Source organism: Macadamia integrifolia, chromosome 9 (assembly GCF_013358625.1).
Source record: "Macadamia integrifolia cultivar HAES 741 chromosome 9, SCU_Mint_v3, whole genome shotgun sequence".
Taxonomy (NCBI): domain Eukaryota; kingdom Viridiplantae; phylum Streptophyta; class Magnoliopsida; order Proteales; family Proteaceae; genus Macadamia; species Macadamia integrifolia.
The window spans coordinates 34,851,577-34,868,905 of record NC_056565.1 but is presented as its reverse complement, the minus strand read 5'-3'; the positions used below and the strand labels follow the sequence as shown (position 1 = coordinate 34,868,905).

Below are 17,329 nucleotides of genomic sequence, written 5' to 3'. Positions count from 1 at the left end.
AAGGCTACTCGGAACGCGACGGGCGACGGGCGACGGGCAACAGCTTCTCCTCTCCGGCAAAGGCTACTTGGAGGGCTTCTCCTTATCCTCTGAGATGGAAGTTCTGAGGAGCTTACCTTGTCCGGCAAAAATGGAAATCGCTGCATTTTCCGACGAAACGAAAATGTTCGGTTGGAATGGGGAGGGCCTAAGCTAAACTTTCGACCATTTTTGGGTACTCTGTTCTGTGATGATCTGACGATTCCAATTCGTACTCCAATATCGTTGTTCTGTGATGATCTGAAAAAGGATTCCAAATCGTACTCCAATATGCTGTTTTGTGATGATCTGAAAAACGATTCGAAATCGTACCCCAATATCGCATATCCTTCCTCCCAATTCCTACCCTTCTTATATATTAAACCTTTTAACCCACCAACTGGCAACAACACCCATTACTCCATTAGTTTGAATAAGGAATTCCATGGTGGGAAAAAGCAAGCCAGTGCTAGCTTTTTTACTGTTTAATACGGAATATAGGAATCCCCTCGTTCTTCTTCTGGGGCTTGTCTGCCACTCAAAAAGTCTAGACAATATGAAACCTTAAAAACAGAAGAAGCGGAGTGTATCATTTTTCCTATACTAGTTATTAGGTACTGTTCAAAGAAAGGATCCCTTCTCCTTCTATCCTCTATTTCCCCTTCTCCTTCTATCCTCTGCTTCTCCATCTATTATTTTCTTTCTATCTTTATTTATTGTTGGTATATATATATATATATATATAGAGAGAGAGAGAGAGAGAGAGAGAGGTCATATTGGAGTTGGTCCTGCATATCCGAAGCAGAGATCATAATTGATATTTGCAGTAGTAGTCTCAGAACTCCCTGATCATGGCCGTGAACCATATTATATGATGTATAAAAAATACAGGAAATCAAGGGCATGTCTTGCCCAGTACTTTGAAGGAGTTTTCATGTTCAATCATATGCATTATTAGATATATCATTGATGTCTTTCATTTTCTTCCCAAATTGGATGGCTCCGCCCACCTTCGTCGGAGACGTCGCCTGAAAAGCCACCGGAATAACTACTCCTCTCCTCTCCACCGTAGGGAATCCTCCAACGTCCTCCTCCTTGGGTTTCTTTAGGGTAAGTGATAGTTCCATATAAGAGAAGAAAGTGTCTTTAAAAGGGTTATGGGCAATTTCGTCAATAAAAATTCAAAATTAACACTTCTCTAATAGTGTCAATTTTATGAATTTAAATGTAATTTTTTAATTTTCAAGGGGAATTATGTAATTTGGATAAACGATAGGGGAGGTTGATGTTAATCATCCCCACAAAAACCTTTTTCCCATTTGTTATTTTAAGTGATACTAAAAATCTATTATTTGAAGTATTTTTCATTTTATATATATGAAAAATAAAAAATAAACGAGTAAAGCCTGATAAGAGATCGTTAAGCAAATTCATTGAAGACCTAACCAAACCAAATTGAAATCGAACTTCAGCTTATCGGTAGCTTATCGGTAGCTTACCGGTTTTATTATCAACCAAATTAGGTTCAGCTCAACCGAAGTTGAACCGAACCCGACCGATTGATAAGTTAGAGGAGCTGAGCCTGAGGTTGCTTTCTTCTTGATATCGTTGCGTAATTCTGACGTCACTTCGAAAAGGCAACAACCGACTTCGAAAGAGATACCTTATTGGATTTGGATTTTGGATTTGGATTTGGATTTGGATGCGAAGATCACTCCCACTTGAACTAGACTTTGGAACCGTGAAGTAAAATAGGATGGTTCAGAATTGGGGGTCGAATGCGAGAAAGAAAAGATCAAAGATGGTGTATCTGTCGATCTTCGTCGCTGCTCTGATGCTTTTCGTGGATATGGCGCCGCTGCCTTCTTGTGGTGGTATACCGCAGCCACTCACTCCGATGACTACTCTGGAAAATTCGGAGGAGTTGGAAGGTAACGATGGTCGGAGATTGCCCTTTTCTGGGATCTGAAGCGGGCGACATGAATAACTATTTCGGGTACTCCTACGTTGCCAAGTTCTTCAAGGTTATTCCTCTGTTTTCTTATTTTCTTATGACTTGATTTCATGATCAATTCTGCATTTTTTTTTAATGATAAATTAAGTGAAAGGGAGATACTTTTACAGCAATTCTGTTTTGTTTATTAAGTAAAGCATGCATGGTAGTACTGGAGTTTGAGCGATATGAAAGGTTAAATCCGATGGTGAAGTCAGAGGTGACAGAGCTGCTCTCTGATCATGTGGAATAAGCATAATTGAAAATTAAAATTGACTAAGCTCCTTGGTCGTAGATGTTAGTTCTTTCAGAGCATTTCAGAGTTTACTTTAAAGTACAAATCGCAAGATACAGGTAGCAATGTAGATCGATTCTATGGGCAACATTACAGCAGCCGCAAGAATCACCAACCCAAATGGGCTGGGGGGTTTTGGGTCCCTCAACCCTAACGTGGGGGCTGTTCCAGTCTTGGACAACAAGCCAGACAAGGAGTACCGATTGGAGAATTCTAGAAGATCTTGTCTTAAGATTTGATTTGTTATTTTGTTTCCTTTTTGGTTTTATTCCTTTTGGTTACTTATTCTTGTACAAGGATGATCTCCCTTGTTTGTTACTTTCTATTTTGAGGCTCCATACATGGGCATATAAATTGTGATTTTGTGACAGACCCGTAAAGGTCTCCGCACAATTTATTAATGAAGATTGATGCTTGCTTTGTGCAACTATTATCGTGAGAGAGGTTCTGACGGAGAGAATCTAAAATAGGCCGTGAGAGATGCCTAGGCCGTGAGAGCCAACTATCCCCATCCCTTTCTATCCATGGATTCCCTTTCCTCTCCCTTTCTTTTTCCCTTATTTTCTGAGCGTTATTAAGTCTATCCGAGACCTGTAGAAGACCTCAACCCACTACTGCTGGTTCTGCTGATCTGAGATTATCATCCAAAGCCTGTGGTAGAGTTATTTTGGAAATTATTGGGCAGCAACTGAACCCCTGATCTCTGAGCCTACTTGGCCTTTGAGGCCCATCTTATGAGGACCTATTGGGCCCTTACTAAAGGCCACTTGACCAGAAGTTTGGGGCCATCTGATGCCTGGTTATCGAGTTGCCTAAAATCTCCCAAATTCTTACCTAATTGAAGAACTGGTTCATATTCTGTTTCAACCATCACAGCAGGCTGGTTTTCTGAGGGTCTAACTCAAATTATGGTCCCCTATGTTCAATGGTAGTCTGTGACCTTTTATCGATTTGATTCCTGAGATCTTGTATTAATTTATTCTCTCAATTTTAACCTATTCTGTGACCTACAGAAAGGGGTTGTTGTTCTGTTGTTGTTGTGACTTTTAGTGGGGTTTACTCCTATTCTTATTGGGTATTATTAGCATACATGAGGGACTGTTTGCACATTGTTTATAGTGCTGAACATTAATTATAGATCTTTTTATCAGACCTATTGTTATTACCTTATTGGAGTTGTTTGGTGATCCTAATTGGGGTGGAATAGTTTCCTATCTAGCCTTATTGTCAGTATGATGTAGATCAAAGCATGAAGAAGAAGAGAGCAGAAAACAAATTCAGGAAAAAAATACACGAACAGTAATTTGGGTCCATATTCTCCTATTTTGATTTTAGATTTAGTTTAGTTTTAGTGAGTTTCTATTTTAGTTGATGTAGATCAAAGCATGAAGAAGAAGAGGGCAGAGATAAAATTCAGGGGAAAAAAAAACCCCCTTCACTTGAACAGTAATTTGGGTCCATATTCTCCTATTTTAATTTCATATTTAGTTTTAGCAAGCACCTTAATATTTGGATATGCATAAAGAGTTAATCCTTCCAGCATAGTGATTACCTCAATATTAATGTGTAATACGTTGGGAGTGGAAGCAATTTGAAGATCCAAGTTTTTTGATGTTAGTATCTACATGAAATCAATATGAGAATATCGATTCCAGCATATGTGCATAATTTAATATTAGGTCAAGCATGTAATTGATAAATCCTCTATTTCAAGTTGCAAGATTCATAGTAGCCTCCTACATCTATAAAGTAACTTGAAAATGTAAAATCATCCTAAAGCCACAACCAAAATTTCAACAAAAGATAATAATTGTGTAGGGAGAGAGAATCAATGGCATTGTTTAATCTTTTTTTTTTTTTTTTTATTTTTTGTCTTAATATTCTACCACATTTATGATTTTTTTTGTTTGGTATTTCTTTTTTTAATGGTATCTATAACAATTTTTTTTTAATATTCGACTTTCATCATTTCTTGTATCCATTTTGAAGTAGAAGCAATATATATATATTTTTTTGACAGACATAAACGTAGTTTCTGTTGGTACTGCGACAGAAGAAAACAAAGGAGTTATGATGGCGTGTATTAGTATATTATTGTAGTTTAATATATCTTGTCAAGCTGAGTAGACATTCAATTTTTTTACCTTTTCTGACAATGCTGCATATTCAATTGTTGAACATTCTGTAGTTATTTTAAGATTCTAAAAAATTGTAAAAATTATTGTTTCAGTTGAATATGTCATCTTAAATCTTTTCGTGTACCTATCAATAAATAATAGTTATTAGTTTCCGATATTATAAACAAACATTTGATGTTTATAAAGGAAATGGAGTAGTTATTTTAAGATTCTAAAAATTGTAAAAATTATTGTTTCAGTTGAATCTGCCATCTTAAATCTTTTCTTGTACCTATCAATAAAATAATAGTTATTAGTTTCCGATATTATTAACAAACATTTGATGTTTATAAAGGAAATGGAGTAAAAAATCTTACTTTTGTGTATATTTGGTATCATCATTTTACGTTCGTCGCATGTTTGATCTCCCTTTAATTGCACCTCCTTGTACACGCTTTATAGGAATTTTACCATGGTGTCTCATTCTTTAGATTTATGATTTTTCGTTTAATGTAATAATATTGATTCTGCAAATTTGTAGATATTAGATATATACAAATAATTGGAAAGATATTTGTATATATTTTTTAAATTTAGCATATTTTTATTATTTTAAAGGACCCAACCAGTTGGAACCAAGAAAATATCCTAGCATATCTTCTGATGAGAAATATAAAGAAGCAAAATGTGTTGTAATGAAATATTTAACTAAAAAAACTATTAAATTCATTCCCGGTAAGCAAATAAATTACTTTAAATTATTAAATTATAACAAAATGGAATAGTATGTACTTATCTAACATCTACAACTTTGCAGAATACATTTTATTACATTGAAGGAATAATCATAAATCTCGAGAATGAAAATCATGGTACAATGCTTGCAAATATTTTAGAAATAAGGTACAATTAAGAGGAGATATTACAAGATGTGACAAATTTGAAAATGATGATACAAAATATACACAAAGATTTTTCTCCAGTTCTATAACAAACCACAAATTTATGTTAATAATATATTAAATTAACAATTAGTTTCATTAAGATTCATGGTCATAGATACAATTGAAACAGTACTTTCACATTATTTGATGATATTGAAATAGTTACATGATGTTCGACAATTGAATATTTAGAATCAGTAGATTAGGTAAAAAATCGCAAACTCAGTTTGACAAATACATTAAATTATCATAATATATTATTGCTTTTCAATGTATCTCTTTTTTGTTTTTTGTGTTGCAGCACACAAGAAACTACATTCTTGTCTATCAAAAAAATATTGTTTCTACTTCATAATAGATAAAAGAAGTGACTGTTGTCGAATATTAAGAAGAATTGTTGTAGATACCACAAAGAATGAGAAGCTGATACAAACACCATCATAGATGTAGAAAAATATCCAGACAAAAAATTCAAAAAATTAAAGTAGAAAAAGTTAAGCAATAGCCACTAACTCTCTCTATCTAGATAATTATTAACTTTATTTAATAATCTTGATTGTGGCTTTTATTTCCTCTATATTTTTTCATCTTTAATCTTAATGAATATATGCTCTCTGTTCGTAGAATGTATTGTTAAATGATTAACATGATGAGAATGATGGCTTGATGGAAGTAAACTGTGGGACTCCTATCCATTCTAATCACACCCATTGTTTATACTCCATTTTCTTTTCTGAAGAGTCATACTCCACATAGCCTTTGGTATTTTGAATTGACACTCCTCTATGTTAGTTCAATTCCAATTTCTCACCACACAAATCAATGAGACCAATATTATCTTGCAATGCTCAAGCTATAACGATGCGAATTTGTGTTATCCAATCCAGATATCGAAATCAAACAACACCAGGAAATATTAATTTGGTTATCTTAAAGTTGATGCCACACATTTCTCCACCTAATATCAATCCAAGCATATAAATCTCTCTCTCTCTCTCTCTCTCTCTCTCTCTGTACCTAGATAATGTAGGGTTTGAACTAGATCAGACCTGCTGATCTGGTTTTATTTGATAGTTCCAATTCTACCCTTGTTTTCCAGATTATATGCTAGTTATTTAATTGCTAATCGAATCACTGTTTCTGTTGACTGATATTTATGTCTTATGGTTAGAATCGATTTGCCATTATGTTGCTGTTATCTGAGTTTTAATCTGAGTTGTGAATTTACTGTTATACTCCTCTTCTAGTACCACTAAGATTGCTTCATAACTCCAGATTGTTTAGCAAGTGCTCTATACCCTGAATACAGAACTCTACCTGAGTTTTGAGTTCATATGATCACCTATTTTTTATTTATGCTACTTCTCCCTAATCTGGACTTTTATTCTATGGTAAAAAATTCCGTTTTTGATACTGTGTTGACTATTCAATAACAGTATTCATTAGAAGAAGTCTCCCATTTCATATCTTCTAAAAGAAATGACCATTGGCTTTCTATATTTCATTGATTATGATATTCAGCATCTTACAATGGGAAAATGACAATAATGTATGCTGCATATTTTTGGATCTGCATTCTATGGGTAGAGGTGTTAGATGTCCTACTTGTCCTTGAATGAATTTTCTTTTCCAAATAATAGATTAGTAGTTACTGAGCAGGTTTGACCGCCAAGTGAGTATGCCTGAAATGTCCAATATTCCAACTCTTACGGATATCTGTTCTGTTATTCGTCTATTTAGACAGCAAATGTGTCACCATTCTAATTCAACCCTAGCTTAAGAGTTAAGACTCACCCATACATGATGCACCAAGACATGCACATGTTAGGTAAACACTATGGACAAAGATCAGGGAAAATGTATTTTGATTGGGCCCTTAGTAGAGTTTGTCAGGTTTTTGATATGATCCTCTGCTAGTATTTTTTTTTTTATTTGAAGTGTGTGACTGCATCTTAGAAAGTGCAGGTTCATGAATCAGGCCCATATTGAATTTTGGGTTAAACCTTACAAGCGTAAGTTTGAAATCAACTCATTTGCCATGTTTTCTTGTCCAGAAGGTCTCTAACTGGCTGTTCTGCCCTGTTTTCTACAGGACAGTATTCAGTGCACAAACACATGAGTTTTGTGACCATAGGGATGGGAGGTGTTGTAAAATGTATTTTAAGTAGAAGTTCCAAAATACCTTTCCTGTTAGATAAATTGGTTTTGATGTTCCCTCTCTCAAGGTTTGATTCCTTTGATCTTTTGGAAGTTGCCTTTTTTGTAAAGCATTATTTGTTTGGGAACTTTAGTCCCACATTGGAAATGGAAGAGGATGATGGGAGGTTAATATATGAAAATGGGAACTACAAGAGTAGGGTTCTTTGAAGAGAGGAAGCTCTCATCCCTCATGTCCTGGCTCCCCAAGCTGGGCCATGTTGTGGTGTTGTGATGCAAGACCTTAAGGTGTGTGGAATCTTTTTTTATCCTAACTAGAGTTTATATTTTAGTCTTTCATCTTGGTCAGTGTCGGGTCCTGCCAGCACAGGCATTAGGTGCATTAAGTGTTGGCCTGAGAGTAAATGGTGCTGGGGTTTGTTAGTAACCCATCTAGCACAGGTGTGATCATTCGAATAGTAAGGGAGTGCTAGGCCAGCCAATAATAATATTCAAATCCAGTAACCGTCCATTGCTATGATCATGGTAGCTGTGGTGAAATAGGCACACACATCAACATCTGAGTCCAAAATGAACATATGATGAGCCTGAACAAGAAATTAAAGAACACCTCGGATTCATGGTAAGGGTAGTTGTTTGTCGTTCATCGTTGTTTAGACAGCCTACTGTCTACCGGACTGATGTAGATCCCCATCATAGGCTACACTATTGCAGGAGGGAGATCCAGCCAAGCAGCCATCGACCCAGCCTTAAGGCTAAGTAGATCTCCATCTATTAAAGGCCCATCGGCTAGCAAGATGGGCCCATCGATCCACTTAAGTTAAGCCAACCACTTAAGTGTTAATTTAATTTAGTCATTAGTTAATAAAGGCCCATTAATGCAGGAGTAGATTACAAGTAACTAACTCTGCAGTTTATAGCCCCAAACAATACAAATAGGAGCAAGAAACAAAGAAATAATACTATTAAATGAACCCCCAAGGTTACAATACCCATTTAGGAGCAAAACCAGCCCAAAACCCAACCCGATAGGGGAGAGAAAGACCTTCTATAGAGCTGGAGAGAGAAAGGTGCGGCCAGGTTTATGGGAGTCCGATTGAGCTGCACTTTTGGGTGTAGATAGTCCCTAGGGGAGGGTACAAAAACCCCCAAATATGAAGGGTTTCTGACGGCGTTTTATGGAGTTATGCGCTTTCTTGATTTTCAGACATAGGAGAGAGAATGTAAAGAATTCTGCAAGAATAGCAACTTGTCTTCTTCAGATAACCTTCAAGAGATGATCGATTGATCTTCTTAGAGTATAGAACCAGTTCTCCAAAGGATCTGCAGATCAGATCTCAAACTTGGGCAGCAATGAGGGTCGATTGGCTTCAAGAACAAGAACTCTTTGGCTGGCTGATTCTGATTTTGTATGCTTTAACAAGTCTGAACTTCTAATAACAATAAACAGAAAATAAAAATAGAAAAAGAAGAATCGATGGAGGGTTGAGAAGGGTGAAAGAGAATAAAGGAATGGGTATCTCACCCCTCAAGTTTTGGGTATCACATCCCTCAAAGGTTTAGGCATCTCATCTCTGAATAACAGCTTTTAGCTAAAGAGTAATCACTCAATAATTCATTCATTCCAATATGAAATTACAAGTACATAGGCTCCTCTATTTATAGAGGGCAGAATAGCAATCAAACTACTACTAGGAGCTAGTTTCCCAATAGGACTAGACACTCCTTCTACAACTAGGAATTCAAAATAGGACTAGGACTTGACTTTATGACTCAAACATGGAGTAGGACTAACTAACTAATAATCCATATAGGACTTTACAACTGACCAAGGGCTTAATGGACCTTTATTGAATTAAGTAACAACTAACTAAACTAATGAATTAAATCCCATTTTTTTACCTTCTACCTATATTTTAGGCCCATTAAAGTGGTCTCTTTCAAAGAAAACCCATGGGATCAAAGGCCCAACACATATATAACACAACCCAAGGCTTATTTGCAATAAAATAGGCCCAAGTGACTTATCTACATCAACTCGCCCTCTTTTAGAAAAAATTCGTCTTCGAATTTTGTAGAGTGTGAGGGTGATTATATCATGGTGCACGTCCCTCTTCAAGTTGTAGAAAAATTCAGGTAGCTCTTTGATAATAAAGATGTAGTCTAGAATGTGAGGAACTCGATCTTTAAGATACTTTAATGGGATGAAAAACTCCACATGCTCAACTTCAACATCTTCGGACGTATCCATAGGGTCATCTGCATATGCACCTTTGATCTCTTCTAACTTCAATGCAACATAAAGCTCTTTTGGTTCATGTACCTGGTGGTACCTAATCGGTTCCATTGATGGTTCAAACACAACTTCATTCTTGAACTCCTTAGGATCTTCCTCTTGGCTGTTCACAATCATCACAGTTGTTGTAGTGTCAAGTTCCCTAGTCTCAACCTCATTGTCCATTGTGGCAACCTTGTTGCTTTCGACTTGTCCCATATGAGTCTCGTTTATGGGAACATCAATGACTAGTTCTTCCTCAATAATAGGAATGGCTGAAAATTTTTTAACACTAACCTCAACTTTTGACTCTAGTTCACTGGTCAGAGGTGTCTTCTCTTGTTGCTCCTTCGCAATAGAGACCGATGATTCTTTCATGGTATTGTCAAGTGTGGGTGGCTTTTGGACATCTGGTGGAAGGAAGTACATGTTTCGTTCATGCTCAGATAGGTACATGCCTGCCAACTCATATTACATCTCGTCCCTAGGTTTACATTCTTGAGCTTGAAGTTACCTTTTACGGACTCTCCATTGCATTCGAACACAATCACTCATTTGGGAACATGTATAGTGGCATTTTTGTATCGCTGTTAAGTTGTAGTTGTCAAAGTACATGTCTAATTTACGCATTCATTGAAGGAATTCCCCACGAAAATAACGTGACTGAGCATTAGATTAGGCAACAGATGTATTCTGATGGGAATCCTATGGAGGGAAGAGCCTTCTTTGGAAATATACAGGGAGGTATTGTGTCACTAACTCGTACTTCATCTCTTCCCAAGTCCTAGGCTCATGTTCTCGAACTCGGAGTCGCTTTTCATGGACTCTCCACCAATCTCTAGCATGACCAATCAACCGAAAGCAAACGAAGTTCTCTGTCTTCATGGAATGTCACACTTTTGAAAGCGAGTCAAGCGAGAAAACGAAGGCCGCGCTAGCGCTCCGGCTTTCTTCGCATGCTTGGAGAGGACAGCAAGTGAGGCGAGCGGAGTGAGGCTGCTACTTCAGCAATCCACACTTGCCTTTTAGCTCTTTCGCCGGAAGCTCCATGGGTTTATGAGCCCTAGCCCTATAAGCCCACACCTGTGTAGAGTAGATCGTTCAACACCCGCGGCACAAACCCATTTTTGACCCATTGGTCCTAGTATTATAGGCGACCGAACGGCCGCCCCCTAATTACTAGACCGACCTGCTATAATAATTCCATAAACACCTAGCGAAGATATGGTAAACAAATAAACTTGAAGCTTTTGTGTTTCTGTCAAGTTGTAGTAGTCAAAATATTCCTGCAGAGAATCTAACCAATCAAGGATGTAGAGTGTGTCCCTTTGTCTAGCGAAGTAACGAATTGATGGAACCATCTTTGGTTAGGTCCGGATAGATTGTTTGGAACTTTCTTCAACTGTACCTTTGATACCACTTAATGCAGGAGTAGATTATAAGTAACTAACTCCGCAGTTTATAACCTCAAACAATACAAATAGGAGCAAGAAACAAAAAAATAATACCATCAAATAAACCCCCAAGGATACAATACTCATATAGGAGCAAAATCAGCCCAAAACCCAACCTGATAGGAGAGAGAAAGACCTTCTATAGAGCTGGAGAGAGAAATGTGCGGCCAGGTCTGTGGGAGTCCGATTGAGCTGCACTTTTGGGTGTAGATAGTCCCTAAGGAGGATACAAAAACCCCCAAATATGAAGGGCTTCTGACGGCTGGTTATGGAGTTATGCGCTTTCTTGATTTTCAGACCTAGGAGAGAGAATGTAAAGAATTCTGCAGGAATAGCAACTTGTCTTCTTCAGATAACCTTCAAGAGATGATCGATTGATTTTCTTAGAGTATAGAACCAGTCCTCCAAAGGATTTGCAGATCAGATCTCAAACTTGGGCAGCAATGAGGGTCGATTGGCTTCAAGAACAAGAACTCTTTAGCTGGTTGATTCTGATTTTGTATGCTTTAACAGGTCTGAACTTCTAATAACAATAAACAGAAAATAAAAATAGAAAAAGAAGAATCGATGGAGGGTTGAGAAGGGTGGAAGAGAATAAAAGAATGGGTATCTTACCCCTCAGGTTTTGGGTATCACACCCCTCAAAGGTTTAGGCATCTCACCTCTGAATAATAGCTTTTAGCTAAAGAGTAATCACTCAATAATTCATTCGTTCCAATCTGAAATTATAAGTACATAGGCTTTTCTATTTATAGAGGGCAGAATAGCAATCAAACTACTACTAGGAGCTAGTTTTCTAATAGGACTAGACACTCCTACTACAATTAGAAACTATTTTCCTTATAGGACTAGACACTCCTACTACAACTAGGAATTCAAAATAGGACTAGGACTTGAGTTTATGACTCCAACATGGAGTAGGACTAACAAACTGATAGTCCATATAGGACTTTATAACCGACCAGTGGCCTAATGGGCCTTTATGGAATTAAATAGCGACTAACTAAACTAATGAATTAAATCCCGTTTTTCTACCTTCTACCCATATTTTTTTCCATTAAAGTAGCTCATTTCAAAGAAAACCCATGGATTAAAGGCCCAACACATATATAACATAACCCGGCTTATTTGCAATAAAATAAGCACAAGTGACTTATCTACATCACCCATTGGGCCCATCGATTTATAATTCAATAAGGCCCATTAGTGGCCATCGATTTACTTATAATCAAGCCCACAAGTGGCTATTAGTTAGTAAACACTTAATTACCTAATTTGTATAGGTTTCTAATGTTAGTCCTAGTAGGAGTACAACTCCTCGTTCTAATGTGACTGCTATTAGCATAGTTTCTGCCCTCTATTTAAAGAGGAGCTCTTGTACTCGGAATTTCAGAATGGAATAAACAAAGATTGCAGTCAATTGCGTCTAACAGCCGAGATAGTTGTGGGTGAGATACCCGGGCTGAGATAGCCACCCCCATCCACAATTCTGTTGGTTACTTTCTTCCTTTTTCTGTTTTGAATTTCCTGCTATTGTTCCTTATTTGCTATGATCATCAACCCAAGAATATTCATATCTGTAAAAGCCTGCAGAACCAGGACCGACCAGCTATGAATTCCAAGTTTTGAAGATAAATCGATCTCCCTTATCTCCCTATTCTGTGATCTGTTCAAACAGTCCTTTTAAGGGTGTATCATAGGCTGTCTAAGGATCAATCGATCCTCATCTGAAGGTGAGATCATAAGTCCAGCAGTGGTTCTTGCAGAATTATCTCTCTAATTCTTTCTCGAAGGTCAGAAATCAAGAAACTGAGTAACTCTCAACTCAGCCGTCAGAAGTCAACCATATTTGGAGGTTTTCTTCTTCATATCAAGGACTACCATCGACCTAAATCTCAGTCCCAACAGAGCCCTACAGGTCCAGCCGCAGGTACCCTCCCATATTCCTAATCGCAGGGGTTTTTTTGTCTCTCTTAGGGTTTGAGTCTTGATTGGGGTTTGCTACTGTTTTGTTCTTTGGGGGTTTATTTCTTGTTCTAGTTCCTTTGTTTCCCTGTTGTTACTACTGATTTTGTCAAGCTAATTCAAGAGTCCTGTCTGGTATGAGTTTGGAGTTGAAATATGTTGGGGGTAGTTGCCTTGTGTAATTTACTTCTACATTACAGACCTTGAGATAATCTCACCAGTGTTGGTCCGGCGCTGGCAACACCTCTTCAGGTGCTGGCCAGTGCCTCTTCCATGCTGGTAATGGCTATTTCCTGCGTCTTTTCTTGACAGACGCCTCCCTTGGGGTGGCTACCTTGGACAGGTTCTTCCAAGGGGCTTTTCTCATCTCTATATATAGGGGATGTTTTTGGAGCTTCGTAAGATCAGTCGTAAGTGTTCCTACCTCCTAAACTCTCTCTCTTTCTTTCTCTGTTTTAGTATTTTCTGTACTGTTTTGAGAGTTACTTCTATTCTATTTCGTTGGTTGATTGAGCATGGCCTGAAAGTGCCTTGATGTGGTCCAGTATGTGAGTGCAACAATTACTGGAGGGCCTAAGGGGCTGTTTCATCTTGGGGATTGATTCACAAGAACCCTCTTGCACCATATGGGGTGAATACAATCTTAAAGATTGGGACCGGTGGCATGACTCAGCCCAACCATCACTATTCATTTGGAGCAAGTTGCAGTGACAAAGTTGGTGTTCAAGTTCAAGTGTTTTACTGGAGGAGTACTACCATCATCAGTGAGTTCTTTATTGTTTAAGTTCATGTGTCCGTTGTACTAATCTTTCAAATTGCATTTTTACTGTCTACATTACTACAGGAGCTGACTGTTCCTGCAATGTGCAAGGTATTATCCTGGTTTTGTTGTCACCACTTTTGGCATGAACAGGGCAGTGGCTATTAGTTAGTGCACCTTGCTAGAGATTCTTATGCAAACAGTGGCCTATGTCTTTGTTATGTTTCTGTTATATCTACAGTACTAATTACAAATGGTTCAGATTTGTTCACTTGGAGAAGATTACTGCACATCTCCAAATTCACTGTATATCTTATTTAATTCTGCAAAATCTCACTCTTATTTGACTTCCTCTTTTTGTAGGTAGTAGTAGTTTTTGTTGTTGTTTTGTATTGTGACCCATGAGGGGATGAAATATCATCCTTGCATGTATTGATTAATTGATGACAAATGTATAGTTAGAACTGGATATACTCTTCTGCCAATTGAGCTAGTTAAAAAGGGGGATTTAAATCTGTTGCAAGTTCCATCTCTTATATGCATAGTTGTCACCTAGGCATCTCTGTTGGTGTTGCCTTGCATCCAGGCCACCTCCAACACCTTGGGTTGCCTAGGTGCTGTGACAACTATGCTTGTATGCCATTTGTTGCTTTGAGACTTTACAGATTATGAGGAGGTATAAATGAAGTAATTGTCATACTATGTTCAACAACCATTGCAATTTACTCATACAACCCCCCCCCTCTCAAAAGAAAAAGCAGTATTGTACACATTAAGTTTGGAAAACGTGAACACTTCTAGATGTTTCTTCTCTGTTCGGAGTATTCCTAGGTGAAAAAAAAATCATTTGGTAACTGATTTTTGGGAGTAATGTTTTTCTTCACTAATACAAGGCACATCCAATACTGCATGTGGCCATAGAAGAAAGTAAATAACTAATTAGGTGATAAAATGCATGAAATGAATCTTGTAGTAACTAATTAAGTGACTGAATTGAAAACTCACAAACATTGTTCCATGTATTAGTTCAAATCATACATTTATTGTAGTCATGTGTCTTGGTTTGGGTGTGTGGTAGTAAGAGAGAGAGAAAAATATGTACAAAATTGAGTACTTCAGAATGAGCTGAAATTCCCTACCATCCTTTTTCTTGACTAAAATCCTAGTTTGGATTTGGTCATCTCGGCTGGGTTTCCTGATTAGCTCATGCCTATCCAACTATGTACATGCAACTGCATTAGATTGCTCTCTTCCCAGCCAATATATCTATGAATTCAGATTCCCAGGATCCACATTGAAAGCCATCTCCTGCACTAGATTGTATCAGGAATTTTATCAATCCATAGTGGCAACTATCTTAACAAGCAACATGATGTGACTCACCAAACACCTTTCCATGTACAATGTTCAGAAATTGCATGTACACATCGAACTGTTTTTATGAAGGGTGGTAAATAATATGTTGCGCTACAAGTGAAATTCTTACAACAATGTTCCCAGACATCTACACCCCCTTATGTAATCTTCATCGAATACAACTTGAGATATTCTTGTGATTTTACTTGGTGAATTTGGCCAGCAGGTCCGTTGGGAATTAGAACCGAACATATTCAAGAACCCTCTACATTATAAACAATTTCAAATCCAGAGTTTGGGAGAATCTAAACCAGATTCATGGAGGGATATGCTAGGTGGATCACAACGATTACCGAGTAACTATTGTGATGGATGGAACTTATCACCCAAACCCTGTTCAATCAGGATGGGCTACAATTATATCTAGCAGTGCTAATAATTTCTTGGCTGTCTAAGATAATGGTTCTATAGGTGATCCAGCAGAAACTTTACAAATGGGAGTACTGGCTGAATTGACGCGGGGAGCAAGAAGAACCGGAGTCCATACAGATTGTCTTCCAATTCTGAACTGCTTCACCTAAGACCACAAAAAAACTTTGGCCTTGCAAGATGTTTCCCTTGCCTTCGTTCAAACAATTCAAGGATGTAACTTATATCAAAATTCTTGGACACGAGGTTTTTTCCGCACTTCTACTTAGTAGGAATGCCTATCTGCTTAACACATGCGGTGAAGCTAGAAACCTGCATCTCATCTTTCTTTTAGATGTAGCTGTTAAACTGCGGTAAACAAAACATATCTTTTTTCATTCCAACTGTTTGTATGATGGTCTGAATCTTAAATATCAGTTTCTTTGTTTGTAAAATTATTGAATTACTTAACCTATTGTTAAATTTAATAAATTTTTTGTTGGGGTTGAATTATTATGGAAAATGAGCTGTAGGATAATGTGTTACTTAATAACACCACTGGTTTATAAGTTTTCTGAATGTTGTTTTGGTTTTTAGGATTCAAAAATGCTTCTCTTACAGATTCTATGACCCTCATGAGCCTTACAGTGCACTCACAATTTCAGAAAAAAAATAAGTTTTATTTTCCATCCCCTATTTTACGGGACTCCTGATGACAAGGAACCTGTGCTGTAATTGTATAGGCCAGTGAACCATCCTTACAGTTGCGTCTGGCTTGCAAATCCTAGTTGGATTTAGTTGAATGGATTTCACTCTATTGATGTTATGGTAAGGTTTTAAGTATCTGCCGATACTAATCGTTGAATATTGTATGTTTGAGGTACCAATATGATACTTAAAAATAATTCTTCTTCTTCTTCTTCTTCTTCTTCTTTTGGCAATGATGTGTGCATCTAAACCTTAATTTTTGGCAAACTGAAACTGATATCTTGTGGCATTCGTACATGTAAGAAATTTTATCTTTTATACATAATTAATTGAATGCACTTGTTTCATTTTTTTTTTTTTTTAATTTTTATACATGATATATTTCATATATAATTATGTATAGTGTTTTATGCTGTAAAACTGTATTTTACTTGTATATTACGCAGATACATTTTTTGACTATTTTTCATGTGTATCTTTAGTGAATCTTGCGTCTCTTCACTCTTCAATACAGTACAATATGTCTCTTAAAATCACCCTTTTGATAGGATATCTGATATCGACACTTTAAACTTTGTAATGGGTGAAGGAAAACTTTTACCCTATATTAAAGCCTTTTGGATAGATGAAAATTGAAAAATGACAATGCCGCCTTATACAATACATCTTAGTGTTTCTGACTGTTGGATTGGGCACTGTCACTATAATTTCACAGAGCTAGAGGTTATCTTTGGGCAACTATTTGATTAGTAACTATATGCTTCGAACGATTCAACTAAAAGGTTGGATAACTGACTAACTGAGCTATGGGGTGGTTAACAATGTTTGGCATTTTTTAAATTTCACGTAGAAATACATTTAAAATGATTTAAACTGAAA

General features: G+C 37.0%; 1 long non-coding RNA gene across 1 annotated transcript; it reads left to right on the top strand.

Moving 5' to 3' along the window:
* The first annotated feature begins 1,641 nt into the window (after positions 1-1,641).
* Positions 1,642-16,197, top strand: LOC122090136. Its single transcript, XR_006143422.1, has 2 exons — positions 1,642-2,042; positions 13,764-16,197. It is a non-coding gene; the product is annotated as an uncharacterized LOC122090136 (long non-coding RNA).
* Positions 16,198-17,329: the final 1,132 nt, after the last annotated feature.